We start from the raw sequence: 18,496 nt of genomic DNA on the forward strand, positions 1-18,496 counted from the left end.
CCAGGAGAATGGCTCAGGCTGCACAGCAACACCTATCTCAGGTGCAGGGAAATCTACAGCTACTGAAGCCGTCTTGGGGGCTGAGTGCACAGTAAAACAAATGCAAGGACTTAGCTTTTGCCAACAGCACTGTTCTTCTCTGATTCCAGAGTTGTGAGTAGACTGTGAGACTTGCTGTCTTCCCCTGAGGAGACTGCATCCTGAATGCTACTGTCAGCCCTACCACTGTCCCTCCAGGGGACTGTGTCCAAGGGGTGCCATTTCTCACCAAGTCAGGTCCGGCAACTGCTCGCCACTTCTGAACCGTGTCTCCCTCCCCCAGCCACTCAGTCTGATTTCCTAACTTTGCCTTTGATGTTCAGGGCCCTTATCTTGTCATGTATAAAATTGTTCCACTTGTTTTTTCAGGTATTTGTTTTTTTTGTTTTTTTTTTTTGGTTTTTGTTGTAAGAGGAATCACTGGAAGTGTCTGACTACTGTGCAATCTTGACTCCACCTCTCTCTATCTTCTTTTGATGCTTTCTGCGTCACTTAATATTTTCCCTGTAGAATTCTTCAATATTGCAACAAAAGGCTTGAATTTTTTCTTCAGTTCTTTCAGTTTGAGAAATGCTGAACATGTGCTTCCCTTTTGATTTTCTAACTCCAGGTCTTTGCACGTTTCATGATAATATTTTACTTTGTCTTCTTGAGGTGCCCTTTGAAATTTTCTGTTCATCTCTTTTACTTCATCATTTTCTTTTTGCTTTAGCTACTCTACATTCAAGAGTAAATTTCAGAGTCTTTTCTGACATCCATTTTGGTCTTCTTTTTTTCTTTCCTGTCTTTTTAATGACCTCTTGCTTTCTTTTTTTTCTGACAGATATACATATATATTTTATTTCATATCTTTATTGTCATACTTTAGATGAAGGTTTACAGAACAAACTAGGTTCCCATTAAACAATTAGTTCACATATTGTTTTGTGACACTAATTACCAACCCTACAATATGTCAACACTCTCCCCTTCTTGACCCTGGGTTCCCTATTACCAGCTTTTCTGTCCCCTCCTGCCTTCTAGCCCTTGCCCCTGGGCTGGTGTGCCCCTTCAGTTTTGCTTTATGGGTCTGTCTAATCTTTGTCTGAAGGGTGAACCTCAGTGGTGACTTTATTACTGAGCTAAAAGTGTGTCCAGGGGACATATTCAGCATTTCTCCAGTCTGTGTCAGGCGAGTAATCTGGTCTTTTTTGTGAGTTGAATTTTGTTCTACATTTTTTCTCCAGCTCTCAGACCCTCTATTGTGATCCCTGTCAGAGCAATGACCTCTTACTTTCTTCAAGTATGATGTCCTTGATGTCACTGCACAACTCATCTGGCCTTCAATCATTAGCCTTCAATTCATCAAATCTATTCTTGAGATAGTCTCTAAATTCGGGTGAGATATAATCAAAGTTGTACTTTGGCTCTCGTAGACTTGCATATGAGAAATTGATGGTCTGTTCCACAGTCAGCCCCGGTCTTTTTCTGACCGATGATATTGAGCTTTTCCATTGTCTCTTTCCACAGATGTAGACATTTGATTCCTGTATATTCCATCTGGTGAAGCCCATGTGTATACTCACCATTTAAGTTGTTGAAAAAAGGTATTTGCAATGAAGAAGTCATTGGTCTTGCAAAATTCTATCATGCTGTCTCCAAAGCCAGATTTTCCAACTACTGTTCCTTCTTCTTTGTTTCCAACTTTCACATTGCAATCATCAGTAATTATCAATGCATCTTGATTGCATGTCTGATCAATTTCAGACTGCAGAAGTTGGTAAAAAATCTTCAGTTTCTTCATCTTTGGCATTAGCAGTTGGTGCACAAATTTGAATAATAGTCGTATTAACTGCTTGTCATAGATTCAAATGTGTCCCTAAAAAATATCTGTCAACTTGGCTAGGCCATGATTCCCAGTATTGTATGATTGTCTACCATTTAGTCATCTAATGTGATTTCCCTATGTGGTGTAAATCCTATCACAATGATGTGATGAGATGGATTAGTCGCAGTTATGTTGATGAGATCTATAAGATTAGATAGTGTCTTAAGCTAATACCTTTTGAGGTATAAAAGAGATAAGCAAGCAGAGAGATATGAGGACCTCATAACACCAAGAAAGCATCCCCAGTAGCAGAGCATGTCCTTTGGACCCAGGGTCCCTGCACCTGAGAAGCCCCTTGACCAGGAGAAGATTGATGATGGAGACCTTCCCACAGTGCTGACAGAGAAAGTTTCCCCTGGAGCTGACGCCCTGAATTTTGAATTCTAGCCTACTAGACTGTGAGAAAATAAATTTCTCTTTGTTAAAGCCACCCATTTGTGGTACTTCTGTTATAGCATCAGTATATGACTAAGACACTGGTCTTCCTTGTAGGCATATGGATATTATCCTATCAGTGACAGCACTGTACTTCAGGATAGATCTTGAAATGTTCTTTTTGATGATGAACTCTCTTCGATTTGGCACAGTAGTCCATAAAAAAAAAGTCCATATGATTGTCCAATTCAAAATGGTGAATATCAGTCCATTTCAGCTCACTAATGCCTAAGATATTGATGTTTATGTGTTCCATTTCATTTTTTAATGATTTCTAATTTTCCTAGATTCATACTTCATACATTCTATGTTTCTATTATTAATGGATGTTTGCAGCCGTTTCTTCTCCTTTTGTGTCATGCCACATCAGCAAATGCAGGTCTCGAAAGCTTGATTCCATGCATGTCATTGAGGTCAACTCAGAGGAGTGTGTGCAGTTTTGTTCTTCTGTAACTTGTATCTTTTAAAATAAATCTTATAAAGCTTTTGTTTAATTAAATGGTTTTGAAAATTCATCTAAAATCATTGCTAAGCTTTCTGTTACAATTCTTCAATTGCATTTAATTTCTATTAGGTTTTCTGCTTAGACTATTGTATAAACTTCAATAATAATTTTTATATCAATTCACAACCATTATAATTTCTTTTTCTTTTTTGGGGGGTGTTTAAATCTGAAATATAATTATGAATAGAAGTGTTAATAGCAGATATTATTTTCTCGTTTCTTCTGTTAAATAAACGTTTGAACTTAAAACTGTTGGATGATCTGTTTCATCTAAAAAACTCCACCTTTTTTTTTAAGAAATAAACTATTAGTCTTATTTTGTTTATTTATTACATATATATAACTATATACGTCTTTCTTTACTCTCTGGTTCTTTTTAAGATTTTTTATTGTATTTATGTACTGAAGTTTCACTACATTATATCTTGATTCAGATTTATTTTTACTTTGCCCTCTTGGGATATCTTTGCCTTCCCTAATCTAAGGATTGATATGTTTCATTGTTTTTAGTCACTAGTTCCCCAAATGTTTTTTCCTATATTTTTGAAGGGATAGAATTCCTTCACGTTTTGTGAATATATGTACGTCACATTTACAATTACGTTTTCAAAATGATTTTGCCCACGAGGTAGCTAATATTTTCCTAAATTAAAGAAGTGGGAAAAACAGCACAATACAGAAATAATGAATGCCACATCAGATCAGTTATTTGATGCCATGTCTTATGACTGCCAATGGAACATATTGTTTTTTATCCATGTCTCCCTATTTATGTGCTAGTATCCTGTCCTGTGAACTCATTTCAAGGGCTGTGTGCCTGCCCCGGAAGCAGCTTTAAGCATTTTCCCCAGGTCTAAATAGAAGAGGATGTTTTTTCTTCTGTAAAAAGAAATCCAAATAGGGTTTTTTTTTTTGTCCCTTTTATTTTTATTTTATTCATTGAAAGAGAAATAAATATTTATTTGTAGTCTATTTACAAAACTTTTTCACCTGTCTTTATTTTTAATTTTCCCCCACAATTTTGTGATATGGGTATTAGCATTTATTACATTATACACAAAAAGAAAGGAAAAGAAGAAAAAATTCTGATGATAATTTCAGAGAAGAAACAAAAGTGGGAGAAACAAGCCTTAAATCTGGACCATGACCATACATGGAAGGTAAAACTTTTATTCACCACCTTCGCTGGGTGACACCTAAAATATTTCAGAATTTGTGTCAGGATTAAATTGTAGTTTATACTTCACACAACCTCTTAAGGTTGATATCACCACTGACATTTTATAGATGATAAAATTGATATGAGGAGATTTTAAGTAGTTTTCCCTAAATGTCCAGCTTAATTATATATGTATATAAAACCTTTTAAAATACATACCCTGTAAACCAAACCCATTGCCATGGAGTTGATTCCAACTCACAGCTACCCTATATTATCTCTCAACTATTTGAAACTGGTGAATCTAAAGGGTGGTACACTTTTTAATGACATAGAACAGAAAGAGAGAGAGAAAGGAAAGAAGTAAAGGAAGGGAGGGAGGGAGGAAGAGAAAGAGAGAGGGAGGAAGGACGGAAGGAAGGTAGGAAGAAAGAAAAGTTATTAAAATAGAAATTCTCTGTATATAGTAGAGGATCAACAATATATATAAATGAATTTTTATTCCCAGATGAAATTGTTTTAGTGTTAAAAATTTATTCATTTTAACAAATTCTTGTGTTTATATTTCGTCATATGTCCTGGCTCTAACATATTCTCATTCAACAGTGAGTTATTCTAAAAGAAATGAATGATAGAAGAAGACATATACACTATCACAGAAAAATGGCTTCTCAGAGCCTCCTAACGAACTCCAATTAAAGTATTGCTCCCAATTCAAAAGTATCTGTTCTTAGGAGATTTTGCTTACAAAGAAACACCCATGTTGTCTCCTTAGTAAGTCAGGGTGTACATATTATGTAAAGGAATATCCTCCAATGGCTTCCAAGTTTGAAATAAATTACATATCATCATGACATGTATTGCCTTGCATTGTTGTTGTTGTTAGTTCCCTCAAGTCAGTTCCAAGTCATAGTGGCACTATGTACAACAGAATGAAACACTGCCAGGTCCTGTGTCTTCTTAGGTCTTCCTTACTCATTGTCCAGTTTTCACGTGCATATGAGGCAATTGAAAACACCGTGGCTTGGATCAGGGACACTTTAGTCTTCAAGGTGACATCTTTGCTTTTTAATGCTTTAAAAATTTCTTTTGCAGCAGATTTTCCCAATGCAATGCATCATTTAATTTCTTGACTGATGTTTCCATGGGTGTTGACTGTGGATCCAAGTAAAATGAAATCCTTGACAATTTCAATCTTTTTTCCATTTATTATGATGTTGCTTATTGCTCCACTGATGAGAATTTTTGTTTTCTTTATGTTGAGGTGTAATTCATACCTAAGTCTTTACAGTCTTTGGTCTTTATCAGTAAGTGCTTCAAGTCCTGTTCACGTTCAGCAAGCAAGGCTGTGCCATCCGCATATCATAGGATGTTAATGAGTCTTCTTCCAATCATGATGCTTTGTTCTTCATGTAGTTCAGTTTTTTGGACTATGTGGACTGCATACAGATTGAATAATTATAGTGAAAGGATGATGCACACCTTTCCTGACTTTAAACCATGCAGTAGCCCATTGTTCTGTTTGAATGACTGCCTCTTCATCTATGCAGAGGTTCCCCATGAGCACAATTAAGTGTTCTGGAATTCCCGTTTTTTGTGATGTTATCCATAATTTGTTATGATTCACAGAGTCAAATTCCTTTGCATAGTCAATAGAACACAGGTAAACATCTTTCTGATATTCTCTGCCTTCAGCCAGGATCCATCTGACATCAACAATGACTTACCTGTTCCCACGTCCTCTTTTGAATATGGCTTAAATTTCTGACAGTTTCTGTCAATGCACTGCTGCAGCCACTGTTGAATGATCTTCAGCAAAAATTCACTTGCATGTGATACTGATGATAATTTCTGCATTTGGTTGAAACACCTTTCTTTGGAATAGGCATAAATATGGATCTCTTCCAGTCAGTTGGCCAGGTAGCTGTATTCCAAATTTCTTGGCATAGACATATGAGCACTTCCAGTATTGCATTTGTTTGTTGAAACATCTCTATTAGTATTCCATCAATTCCTGTAGCCTTGTTTTTCTCTAATGCCTTCAGTACTGCTTGGACCTCTTCCTTCAGTACCGTTGCTTCCTGATCATATGCTGCCTCCCGAAATGGTTGAACATCTACCAATTCTTTTTGGTGTAGTGACTCAGTGTATTCCTTCCATCTTCTTTCGGTACATTCTGAGTTGTTCAATATTTTCTCTGTAGAATCCTTCACTATTGAACTTGAGGCTTGAATTTTTTCTTTGGCTCTTTCAGCTTGAGAAATGCTGAGGGTGTTCTTCCCTTTCGATTTCTAACTCCAGATCTTTGTATATGTCATTATAATACTTTGCTTTGTCTTCCATAGCTGCTCTTTGAAACCTTCTGTTTAACTCTTTTACTTCATCATTTCTTCTGTTCTTTTTAGCTACTAGATGTTCAAGAGCACATTTCAGAGTCATAAATCTTATGACATCCATTTTGATCTTTTCTTTCTTCCCCTTTTAATGACCTCTTGTTTTCTTTGTATGTCTGATGTCCTTGATGTCACTCCACTACTCATCTGGTCTTTGGTCATTAGTGTTCAACATGTCAAATCTATTCTTGAGATGGTCTCTAAATTCAGTTGGGACATACTCAAGGTCATACTTTGGCTCTCATACACTTGTTCTGATTTTCTTCGGCTTCAAGTGGAACTTGCATATGTGTAGTTGACTGTTCTGTAGTTGGTCCCGGCCATGTTCTGACTGATGGTATTGAGCTTTTCCATCATCTCTTTCCACACAGGTAGTCAGTTTGATTCCTGTGTATTCCATCCGGTGAGGCCCACACTTATAAAAAAAAAAAAAAAAACTTGCTGTTTATGTTGTGGAAAAAGTTATTTGCAATGAAGAAGTCGTTTGTCTTGCAAAATTCTATCATGTGATCTCTGGTATCATTTCTATCACCAAGGGCATATTTTCAACTACTGATCCTTCTTTGTTTCCAATTTCTCATTCCAGTAACGAGTAGTTATCAATGCATCCTGATTGCACATTCCATAAATTTCAGACTGTAGTAGTTGGTAAAAATCTTCAATTTCTTCATCTTTCTCCTTAGTGGTTGGTGTGTAAATTTGAATAGATTGTATTAACTGGTATTCCTTGTAGGCGTATGAATATTATGCCATCACTGGCAGTGTTGTACTTCTGGATAGATCTTGAAATGCTCTTTTTAGTGATTAGTGCACAGCTATATTCATTGCAACACTGTTTACAAAAGCAAAAAGATGGAAACAACCAAGATGCCCATCAACAGATGAGTGGACAGATTATGGTATATTCACATAATGGAATATTACACAGTGATAAAGAACAACGATGAATCCATGAAACATCTCATAACATGGAGGAATCTGGAAGGCTTTATACTGAGGGAAATTAGTCACAGAAGGACAAATATTGTATGAGACCATTTTTATAAGAACTCAAGAAAAGATTTAAACACAGTAGAAAACACTCTTCGATGGTTGCCAGTGTGGGAAGGGATGGAGAGGGTTTTCACTAATTACATAGTAGATAGAATTATTTTAGGTGAAGGGAAGGACAACACACAATGGAGGGGAAGTCAGCACAATAGGACTTATCCAAAAGCTAAGAAGTTTCCAGGATACAACCAAACATTTTGAGGGACAGAGTAGCAGGGCGGAGGTCTGGGGACCATGGTTTCAGGGGACATCTAGGTCAATTGGCATAACAAAGCATATTAAGAAAACGTTGTGCATCTCACTTTGTTGAGTGGCATCTGGGGTCTTAAAAGCTAGCAAACTGCCATATGAGATGCATCAATTGCTCTCAAGCCATCTGGAGCAAAGGACAATGGAAAACACCAAAGACACAAGGAAAATATTAGCCCAAGAGAAAGAAAGGGCTACATAAAGCAGAGACTCCATCAGCCTGAGACCAGAAGAACCAGATGGTGCCTGGCTACCACCAATAACTGCACTGAAACGGAACATGGCAGAGAATCCCTGATGAAGCAGGAGAAAAGTGGGATGCAGACCTCAAATTCCAGTAAAAAGACCAGACATAATGGTCTGAGATGGAGGTACCCCAGAGGTCATGACCCCCAGACTGTCTGTCAGCCAAAACTAAAACCCATTCTTGAAACCAACTCTTCAGACAAAGATTAGACTATAGGACCTAAAATGATACTGGTGAGGAGTGTGATTCTTAGCTTAAGTAGACACATGAGACTATATGGGCAGCTCCTATCTGGAGTCAAGGTGAGGAGGGAGAGGAGAACAGGAGCTGGTTGAATGGACACAGGAAACACAGGTGGAGAGAAGGAGTGTGCTGTCACATTGTAGTGAGAGCAACTAGGGTCACATAACAATGTGTACATAAGTTTTTGTATGAGAAACTGACTTGGATTGTAACTTTTCACTTAAAGCACAATAAAAAAAAATAAAAGAAAATCTAGTATAGACTCATGAACAACTTTTATGACCTTTGGGAGATGATGCTTTTCTTCTAAATTTATATCCTAAGATTTGCTGAAGCAGTGCATCAGCTCCCATTGAGGAGCTGTATTTCTTCCTTGGGTGTTCTGTGCACAATAATGCCAAAGCAAACTTTCTTGAAGTCAGGTATCATTACCTGGATCTTCTCCTCAGAAATCCACGATGAATTACCATTGTCAATTACTAGCTACACAAAGTTATTTTAATTCACATATATATACATATATACATATATCTTCAGTTTCTCTGCTATGCATTCCTTTCTACCCCCTCATCCAATTTCCAAAGTTCTAGTTAACCAGACCTTTTACTGGAGTGTCTATATGACATGGTCATTGTAGCTGCCATGACTCTGCTCAAGCTTTGCGCAAAGAAGAAGTGCATTCTGTCACTCTGGTTCCCTGATGCCCGGCTGACACAAAGTATTGCACAGCGGCGCCTTCTCTTACTCATTTCTCTTTTTTTGAATTTTTTTTTTGTATTTAAAACTCAAGTTATATGATAATTAAGTAATAGAAATGTTATAAATTTAAAAAGAAAAAGTATAGAGAGTATAAAGAGATTAAGAATGAGAGCATGAGATGAGACAGTGAAAGATTTCAGGCCCTTCCCGCCTCCCTGTCACAGCTGGCAACCCCCAATAATCTTTGGTTTGTATAAATTTGCTTATTTCATATAAGTAAGATCATACAGTAGTTGTCTTTTTGTGACTAACTTTCTTCAATCAGCATGATGTTTTCAAAGCCTAGCAAGAAAGAATTTTCAAATTCCAACTATAGCTAACCTCAGTTTCTGCTATCATTCCCAGTTCTCCATCCTTTCTCCAACTAGTGTACCCACTTTGTCTCTTCTGTTGCTGCCCCATTCTGCCTTTCAGTGGCTGAGCCCTGCTTTCTGCTCTCTCCTTGGTCTCTGTATCCCTCTTACACACTGCTGGCAGGTTCCGTCTCTGGATCTTGTCTCTGGAGCTTTCCCTCCATCCAACACACACGACCTAGCTCTATCTCTTTCTGGATCCTGAAGTCTACAGTCCTTCCCACATATTCACAAACATACACAGACCTTTAGGTTGACATAGGCAACCCACCCAGACACAACCAGTCAAGGTGGTTGTGTGCTGTCTATCTGAGGTTTCTGGCATCAGGTTCTCAGATACGGACATCTCTTTCTGCCTCACGCTGAAGGAGTTTCTCTAATAAGGACAAGGGCTTCTATTCTGAGAAAAGCAATTTTAATCCCCTACTGTAGCTTGGTTAAGAAGGGTACAAGAAAGAGGTATGCATGTAAGAGTCTTAACTAAATATACGCATTCTTCTCTTTAAGTATAACTTCTCCGTAAAACAGCCTTTCAGTAAAAGAGGTTGAAAAGAGATGAGCATTGCTCTCGTTTGAGTGCTTACACCCCAAATTTACTAAGAAAATCACCCTTATAGAAAACTTCTTTCAATGACGTCACACATTTATTATGAAGTTATAGGGGAATGAGGTCATTTCTAAGTTCCAAAGGAACAAGTTCATTGGAATTCAATAAATGTGGAATTAAAGAAAAATAACTTCTTAAAAAATGAACTACCATAAACAGTGCCACTTTACAATGGAGATTTTGTCTTCCACAGCAGTGCCCCCAAAAGGTGGTGGGTCTTTGGGGAAGAAGAAAGAAACCATGGGGTCTGCAGAGGTGGAGGATGTGGTGATGGAGAGGCCTCCAGGGGTCCCTATGACCAAAGCTTTGGGCTCACAGGTGAGAATAAGTACCCTGAAAGCTCAACTAAATCTACTCTCTATTCTCAGAGGTCTCTACCAGAGGAAAATGCCCAAGAGTCAACAACATCCCAAACAAAAAGTCAAAGCTCCAGGCACAGGAAGATTCCAAAACAATCCGAGAGCTCTTTTCCTTCATCTTCCACCAAGCAGACCTCTCACTCCTCTAGCTACGGGGCTACTTCAGAGAAGCAATGGGTCAGGTGTGCACATTTCACCCAGGTGCACACAGTCAAGGGGGTGGCGGTCGCCTGGCAGACCAAAACCTCCTTTGCCCCCGTGGGCAAGATGCCCCAGGTCTTTGAGGCCGAGCTCTCTGAGGAGAGCACCATCGGCTCTGCCCCCAGACTGGCCAACACTGAGTCCCTGGTCAGCAACCTGGAGCCCTGGCAGGAGGGGCCCCAGACCTGTACCCAGGAGCCCACCGACCAAGAGAAGGAGCATTGGGAGAGCCCCCGCGCAGCCACCCCGGAGTGGCTGGTGACCCGTGAGCACGGCTTCCGCTGCGTGGCCTGCTGTCACGTGTTCGAGTCCCAGGAGGCCCTGGTTGCGCACGCGGCGCATGCTGTGAGCCAGGGCTTCAGCTGCCAGGTCTTCTTTGAAGACCTGCTGGAGAGGCGGCTGCCAAGCTCAGTCCAGCGCAGGCCCCAACGCTGCCACCAGCTGGCCAGGCGTTACCTGATGGCCTCCAAGAAGAGGGAGGTGAGGGAGAAGAGAGCGGTCTGCAGGCACCTGGAGGAGCAGCTGGAGAAGCAGAGAGAAGAACTGAAGAGGCTGAGGCACCAGCTGGACAGGCTGAAGAGGCAGGCCAGGCTGCAGAAGGCACAGCACCAAGGCCAGAGGGGGAAGCACCTAAAGACCTGCTAGCACCCTGGGACTAGGAGGAGCAGGGCCTTTGGGCTGGAAACCTAGGCCCTTCAGGAGAGACCTCCATTCAGGTTCGTTTAACCCAGCTTCCCTGGAAGATCCTACCCTCCTTCCCCTCTGATCACCAGTCTTCCACCCCAAGGGCACAAAGAGCTCCAGCCCTAAGGGGGATCTGGATGGAAGAAGCCCCACATAGCTGACCGCAGACACCAGGTCCCCTCAGAGGCTCCCCTGGCCCAGAAGAGGACAGGACAGGCCTCATCTTGATGGTGAGATCTTGGGACCCTAAGGAGGAGCACAGCATAAGTAGGGAAAGGGAAATGGGATTTCAGTGGGACTTGGGAGGCTAAGGGGGACCCTGTTGAGGTGTGATGGTGAAGGGGGTATCACTGAGTTCTTTGGAGGAGAAGGAATCAGAGAGATGGCAGGGTGTCAGGAAACCTGCCTGCAGGTGAGCAGTGGGCATAAAGCCCTAAACCAAGGACTCTGGGTCCCTTCCCAGCAGCATACAGGCAGAGAAAGAGGTAGGGCTTGGCAGGAGGAGTGGAGGGCCCGATGAAGGAAAATGAATTCACCCCAGCCATGTCTTCTGGTCTCCCAGGGTGAATTTGGGGTTATGATTAGGAAGCATTGTTGTTGCCTCATTAGGGGAATGTAACTGGGAGGTGGTGTAAAAAAATCCCCCTGGGTGTTAAGAGTTGATCCAGCGCTTGCAGGGTATTTCTTGTAGAGTATGTCCTCGGGTAAGGGGTAGAGCTTTGGAACTTTTTCATCTCCTTTAAATAAAGCTGTACATTCTGGTTCTTGACACGTCAATAAATGTTGTTAATTTTTTTTTTTTTCCTGTGGTCAAATCTGACCTGTCCCGAGGTCAAAGAAATGGAAGAAAAAGGCCCTCTGAGGTGAAAGAAGCAAAAGAAAGGAGAGGCTTCTGAACCTGGGGAGAACAGCGAGAACACAGGTGACCAGAGGTATGGATGGAAGAGGCAAATTCAGGCCCAGACTCAACAGTGGACAAAAAAGACCAAGTCTCAGTCACAACATCAAATCCCAGGTGTGGGGAAGCCCTGGACATGACAGGGATGCATCCATCTCTCTGGGCCATGAGACCACAGAGGGCAGAGGAAAAGGAGGGCAGGGCCTCTAGGATGGGCACCTCCATCCACAGTCTGTCCTGTGTGTATGCCTCAGAGTGACAGAGACAGCTCCTGTGAGGGAGAGGGTCACAGGCAGAGAAAAGCCAAGGTGTTCAGGCCAGGTAAATTCTGCAGTCTCCTAAGGATCCAAAACAAAAATCAGAGATTCTCAGAGGTATCAGGGTGGGAGGGGTTGGCATTCCCAGGCTGGGGAGAGGCTGGCTGGGGAGGTACTGCTTTCTGAAATCTTTTCATCAACATCTTCTTAAAAGCTACCTTCCCAGTTGATGTCCTCTTTTATGCTCTAGGCTCAGACCTCAAAGGGCCTCGAATGCACAAAGGCGGGTTATACAGTGGGTCAAGGCAGGGAGGAGGTGGTACCAGCACATCCAGGAAAGAGAATTTTCTGGAGCGCCATGAGTTACCTAGTGAATCGCACATGGTGTCCAGCCTTCTACATTTAGCTGTAGACATGTGCTTGCAAACGTGTTTGGGGGTTAATTCTACTGAGTTCCCAAAATTATTTTTGGTCATTTCCAGTTATAGAGACCAGAAGAGCTCACTGGTTCCAGGAACAAGAAATCCACTGGATCTGATTATTACTGTCTGTGGTGTGCTCTCCTTCCAGTGATTAAAATCTTTTGTCTGTCATTATAGAAAATTTTCACCTATTTAAAATATCTAACGAAACACATTAAAATATACATGTATCTATAATGTTTATCAATTTCCAAAGTTCTGAAATTATTTTTTATTTTCAAGATTACAGATTTGTATGACAAAAAAGTTATGTCAGGGTCCCACCCTCATATGTAATTTGCTCCCGCTCCCACAAGGTATCCAATGTTAATAGACACATGTGTCCTTTCCTACACCTCTCTGCAGGGACACATACACACAGTCACAGGTACACAAGTACATCTGCTGGGGTGTTTGCTTTTATGGAGACTTCGTCTCACTCTACCCACATTGCTCTCGCCCCTTCTTTCACTTGACATTCTACCTTGATTCTCTGTAAGTCATTAGATATGGCACTAACACTATATTTTGGGGTCTTCAACTTACATGAATAATTTAAATAGATGGTATCAACTCAGTACACTTTATCTGGACTTATATATGTTGTTGTTAAAAGCTATCAAGTCAGTTCTGAGTCACAGTGACCCTAGGCACCACAGAACAAAACTCGGTCCGGTCATTGCAATCCTAATAATCGTTGCTATATTTGAGCACACTGTTGCAGCCACTGTATCAATCTCATTGAGGGTCTTCCTCTTTTTCCCTGGACCTCTGCTTTACTAAGCATGATGTTCTTTTCCAGGAACTGGTCCCTCTTGATAAGATCTCCAAAGCCATCCTTACTTCTAAGGAATATTCTGGCTTTCTCTGCTCAAGACAGATTTATTTGTCCATACACAACACTACTAATACAGAAGCATTATCATCCATGCTTTTTAAGTCCACTCTTCCTGCATGTTCTAATTCTCCTCCCCCTGTTCTTTCCCACAAGTGAATCCAAGGTAATTCAGGTTAACAATGTGGTAAGTCGTTTCTCCTATCCTTGCTTAAACAAGCACACACAGACATACATGTATCCTCATCTTCTCATTTATACACACACATAAACATCAACAGGTATTCAAGCATATTCAAACAATTGATATTGTTTAACCCAGATGTGCTCATTTTATATACACTTCTCTGCACCTTGATTGTTTCAGTAATACTTCCATAATACTTCATAGAGATTTCTCCCACTCAACTACTACAACTCTTTTTCATTCTAAGGACTCCCTGTTTTATTGAGGATGTAGCTTTACCATAAGTTCTCTATCATTCCACCATCAATGGACAAAGTTTGGTCATATTAATAATAACTATCCTTTCTATACTATAGGATTTGTTTCTGTGGAATAGACTCCACAGAGTGAGATTTTCAATTCAAAGGATGTTAAAAGTACAGAGCCACGGCCATGTCTTTCCCCTAGAGGCTGCCATAATGCACCTCTCCAGCCACGTCTCAGGGCATCCTTCTCCCCACAGCCCAGCCAGCCATAGGTGGTGCTGATTTTCCAATTCTGCCAGTTTCACTGGCAGTTTGATATTTTCTTAACTTGGACTATGTTTACTGGGCATGTGGATTTGCTCTGAATGAACTGTTTGAATTCACTGCTCATTGTTCAAGTGCTTAACTTTTATCCTTCTGTGTAAAATGGAAATTGTTATTAAGCCTTGTCATCTCCATTTCACATGATTTTCCAAATCTATCATTTGTGTATCACATTTTTGCAAGCTTTGTCCCCCAGAACAATCACTTGAGTCAGCACCATTTATTAAATAAATATAATTTTCTTGAAATGCTACCTTTGTAAGTTATTGTGACTTCTTAACAGATTTTCTGTTTCATTGGTCGACTTGTCAGCTTCTATGCTATATAATATCAATTTGTTCTGTTACCCAAAGAGATAGACACCTGTTACTATCCTGCTTTTTCATGTTTTACTTTGGTAAAACCGCCCTGGTTTTGCAGCGATTAAGTGCTCAACTGCTAATCCAAAGAAAGTTTGGCAGGTCGGACCCACCAGGTGGCTCCAAGGGAGAAAGACCTGGTGTTCTGCTCCCGTAATGATTACGACCTAGAAAACCCTATGGGGCAGTCAGATGGGATCGCTTTGAGTCAAAAATCGTCTCCAAGTCTCATAACAACAGGAATATTCTTTGTTATCTACTGTACTATTTGTAGCATATGATTACTGTATACAGTTCAAAACAACTATCTTAATATTCCGGCTAGAAATGCATTCCACTTATATATTAGTTTTAGGGACCTCCATTTAATTGACAAGACATTCCATTTGAAAATATGGCATATTTTTGCATATATTCAGGTTTCATTTTATGTACTTTAATACATTGTCTTCCCTCATAGAGGTCCTTTGCTGCTCTGGTTAAAACAATGTTTTGCTAAATATTTTACAGTTTTGGACACAGTGTGATACAGTCAAGTAGTAGGGGAAAGAGAAGGGTCTGCCCTTCCCACCCTTGCCAATTTTAGACCCTTATTCTATACTGGAGAGAAACCATTGATTTTGATGCATTTGTCTTTTATGCAGGTATGTAATTATATCATCATTATTTTAAATATCTTTTAATACTTGTACTAGTTATTTAAATTTTCTAGTTCATTCCTTCACCTAAAAACTATGTTGAGTGATACCAAAATTTTTGTCTAGTTCCAAATTTATCGGAATGGGTTTAATATTTTTCCATTTATCTCACACCTGATAAGTTTGGGGATTTGTTATGCACCAATAGATAACTAATACTCTGAGCTACTGACCTTTATGGTAATCTACACACAACTTGTTTGTGACAGTTAAGTACTTCCACCTGGCCTCTGTTCAGCTGGGATACCATGATTTACATTGCTACTAGGCTGCCCAGCCTCCACTAAAACCTGAGCCTATAGAGAATTGTTCTTGTTAGCTGTCATCGAGTCCTTTCTGACTCATGACCACCCCATGTGGGCATAGTAGAAGTGTTCAGTAGGGTTTTCAAGGCTGTGATCCTTTAAAAGCAGATCGTCAGGACTGTCTTCTGAGGTGCCTTTGAGTAGGTTCAAACCACCAAACTTTCAGCTAGTATAGAACACTTAACTGTTTGTGGCATCCAGGGACCCCCTGCAAAGGTACATATTGGTAAGCTCCATGTTGCTGGTGCTCCCCTCAGCTCTACATTCCTTATTCTTTTAATGAAATGGGTGTCCTTCAGGACCTCCAAGAAATGGTCTTATAGAAGACTAACTCAGACATGCCCACATATTGGAGGCTTTTATTCCCTCTTCCAACACCTGACACAGTAGGTCTGGTATTTCGATTTCATAGAATGTGGGCCGCTGCCTTTTCCAAACTTCCAAAAGCAATCCCACAGCATATTAAACCCATTTCCAGAACCCTTGCTATGGCAATAAATCCTTGTCAACAAACAAAGTCTACATAAGAATTAGAGTGTTTCCTTGAATGGACAACATTTTACATGCCTCCATAAAGAAAATGCCTCAAGGGCAAAGTTTAAGAGTAAACCAAGGCATTTCCCATCACTCCTTACCTGAGAGGCTCTTCATGAGGATTTCCTGACACACATGGCAAAGGACATAGTAGACACTGCCTTCTTTTTTACCTCTTCCCTCCTAAACAAACAGAAACCTTTGCTAAGATGTCAGGTGTCAATTCCCAACTCCTCTTCTTATCCTGTATGTAAGTTCTGTAATGAGACCAGGACCCAGGCAGTATTTCCCATCTTTCAAAGTTTGGAGGTCCAGTGAAATCCTGTTACAAGTCACTAGATCAGCCCAGGAGCTGGAAGACTGAAATTCCTGGTCCTCTGACAACTGGGAAGGGCAGGGTGGGATTGGGCAGAGCCTCCTTGACCATCACTTGCCCCAACAGGATCTGGAGGCTGCTTCATGTTATAAGTCAAAGGCCCTTCCAGCCCAGTCGCATAAGAGCAGGGAAAGGCTTTTTCCATTGAAAGAAAAGATGGGCTCAGGAGCAGCAGGTTTGAGGCCATTCAGCTTCGGTCAGCTTTGCGGCTTCAGGACATCCTGGCCGCTGGTCACCTTCACAGCTGGGCCTTTATACCTTTTCACCTCTCTCCCATTTTTCTCCCAGTACCATGGGCTGTGGCTTCTGCTAGTTTCAAAGATTTCAGTGTTTCTGTAGCTCCTCGTCCCGCTCAGAGGAGGCAGGTTTGCAGGGTGTGAGGGACAAACCCATAGTGCTGCTTAGGTGTCCTTCAACAGAAACCCTCCTGAGGTGACAAACTGTCCTGACTGATCCTGAGACCAAGACAGAGAGAAACTCAGTGAAAGGGTCATTGGCTTCTGCAAGTGTCAGCGCTCTCAGGGTCATGTCCTGGGGTCATGCCCAATTGCAGGAAAAATGAACTGACTCTGAACCAGTACACAGGCCCCGGAAGCCTCAGGAGGATTCTGTCTTAGTCTAACTCAGCACTGGGGAAATCCTCATGGGGTGGGAGCAGTGATATTCCTGGGATCTTTATTCTAAATTTTCAGAGCAGTTGATACAGTCTTGAGGTAGGAAAAGAGAAAGCTTGGGACCACAGGAGGGTGGCAAAAGAAGGAGCCTCTTATCACTCACTCCCTCTGGGGTCTTGTTCAGGTTTTTTTTTTTAATGCAACTTGGGCTCCAGGCAGGCACTTATTTCTAAAGTTGTATTTCTCTGTTTTAATTTATGATATCTAAGTCAAATCTGGAGTCTGGAGCTCATTTTGATAATTCGTCTTTAGTCTGTGCAGACAAGAGTCCGCTCACACCCATAATGAGAGCAGAGGAAATAAATTCCTCTTGCTCCTCAAACTAAGAGTACCACACTTGGGGAGCTCTCCTAGGGCAGCGCAGGCGGTGAGTCCACTCTGGGGCCCTGGGAGGGGGATGGGGTGGGTGCCAGGCAGTGTGGCTTCTGTGGCTTCACCTTCTTCTCCGGGAAGTGCATCTCGAAGGCCTCCACATTCGGATCCTGACGCTAACCACAAGTTCCCACCCTTCTGTGTCCACTGTCTGGACCCAAGTCCTCACATGCCTCCTCTGCCCTCCTATCCCATCATATGCGCTGTGATCAGGCTCAAGTGTGTACCCTGGGTCTCGCCCTCTATGGCCTTATGCTTCCCCTAGTTCTGTTGGGACCTGCCAGCCTGGTGGGTCTGAGGTCCAGGTGGGGCTGGGTGGGCTGGGACTGTCACAAAAGGCTCCTGAAGCCAGCTCTTTCCTGCTCCCCGCCAACTTGTGGCAGGGCTGCCTGGGACCTCGCGCCTCCCCCGGGTGCCCCTCTCTGAGCATCCCTGCCGCCCCCTCCCCTAGTTCTTGAGGCGCCTTCTCTTGATGCACAGGTGCAACCGGGCACCCCACCGCACTGAACCCGAAGTCAGTTCTCAGCTAGATTATACACCTGAACCTGAAATGCACAACCTTAAAACCACTAGAACCAATAACTTGTTGTCATCTAATCCATTCCAACTCATAGGAACCATAAAGGGCAGAGTAGAACTGCCCTATAGGGTTCCCAAGGAGCGCTCGGTGGACTTGAACTGCCAACCTTTTAGTTAGCAGCTGTAGCTTTTAACCACTACTCCACCAGGTTTCTTAAAACTGCTAGATAGGTGTGAAATGAAAAAAGAAAAAAAAAGGAAAATAAAAAAAATTTAAGAAAAAGAACAATTACAGAATACGT

The 18,496-nt window shown here is 41.5% G+C and overlaps 1 long non-coding RNA gene across 1 annotated transcript in view; it reads right to left on the bottom strand.

Moving 5' to 3' along the window:
* LOC135229545 (uncharacterized) overlaps positions 1–17,985 on the bottom strand; it is a 313,625-nt gene extending 295,640 nt beyond the window's left edge. Inside the window, exon 1 of the long non-coding RNA XR_010320228.1 lies at positions 16,355–17,985. This is a non-coding gene — a long non-coding RNA (uncharacterized LOC135229545). The remainder of the gene's footprint in view (positions 1–16,354) is intronic.
* Positions 17,986–18,496: the final 511 nt, after the last annotated feature.

This window comes from Loxodonta africana, unplaced genomic scaffold (assembly GCF_030014295.1).
Source record: "Loxodonta africana isolate mLoxAfr1 unplaced genomic scaffold, mLoxAfr1.hap2 scaffold_36, whole genome shotgun sequence".
In the NCBI taxonomy this organism is placed as follows: domain Eukaryota; kingdom Metazoa; phylum Chordata; class Mammalia; order Proboscidea; family Elephantidae; genus Loxodonta; species Loxodonta africana.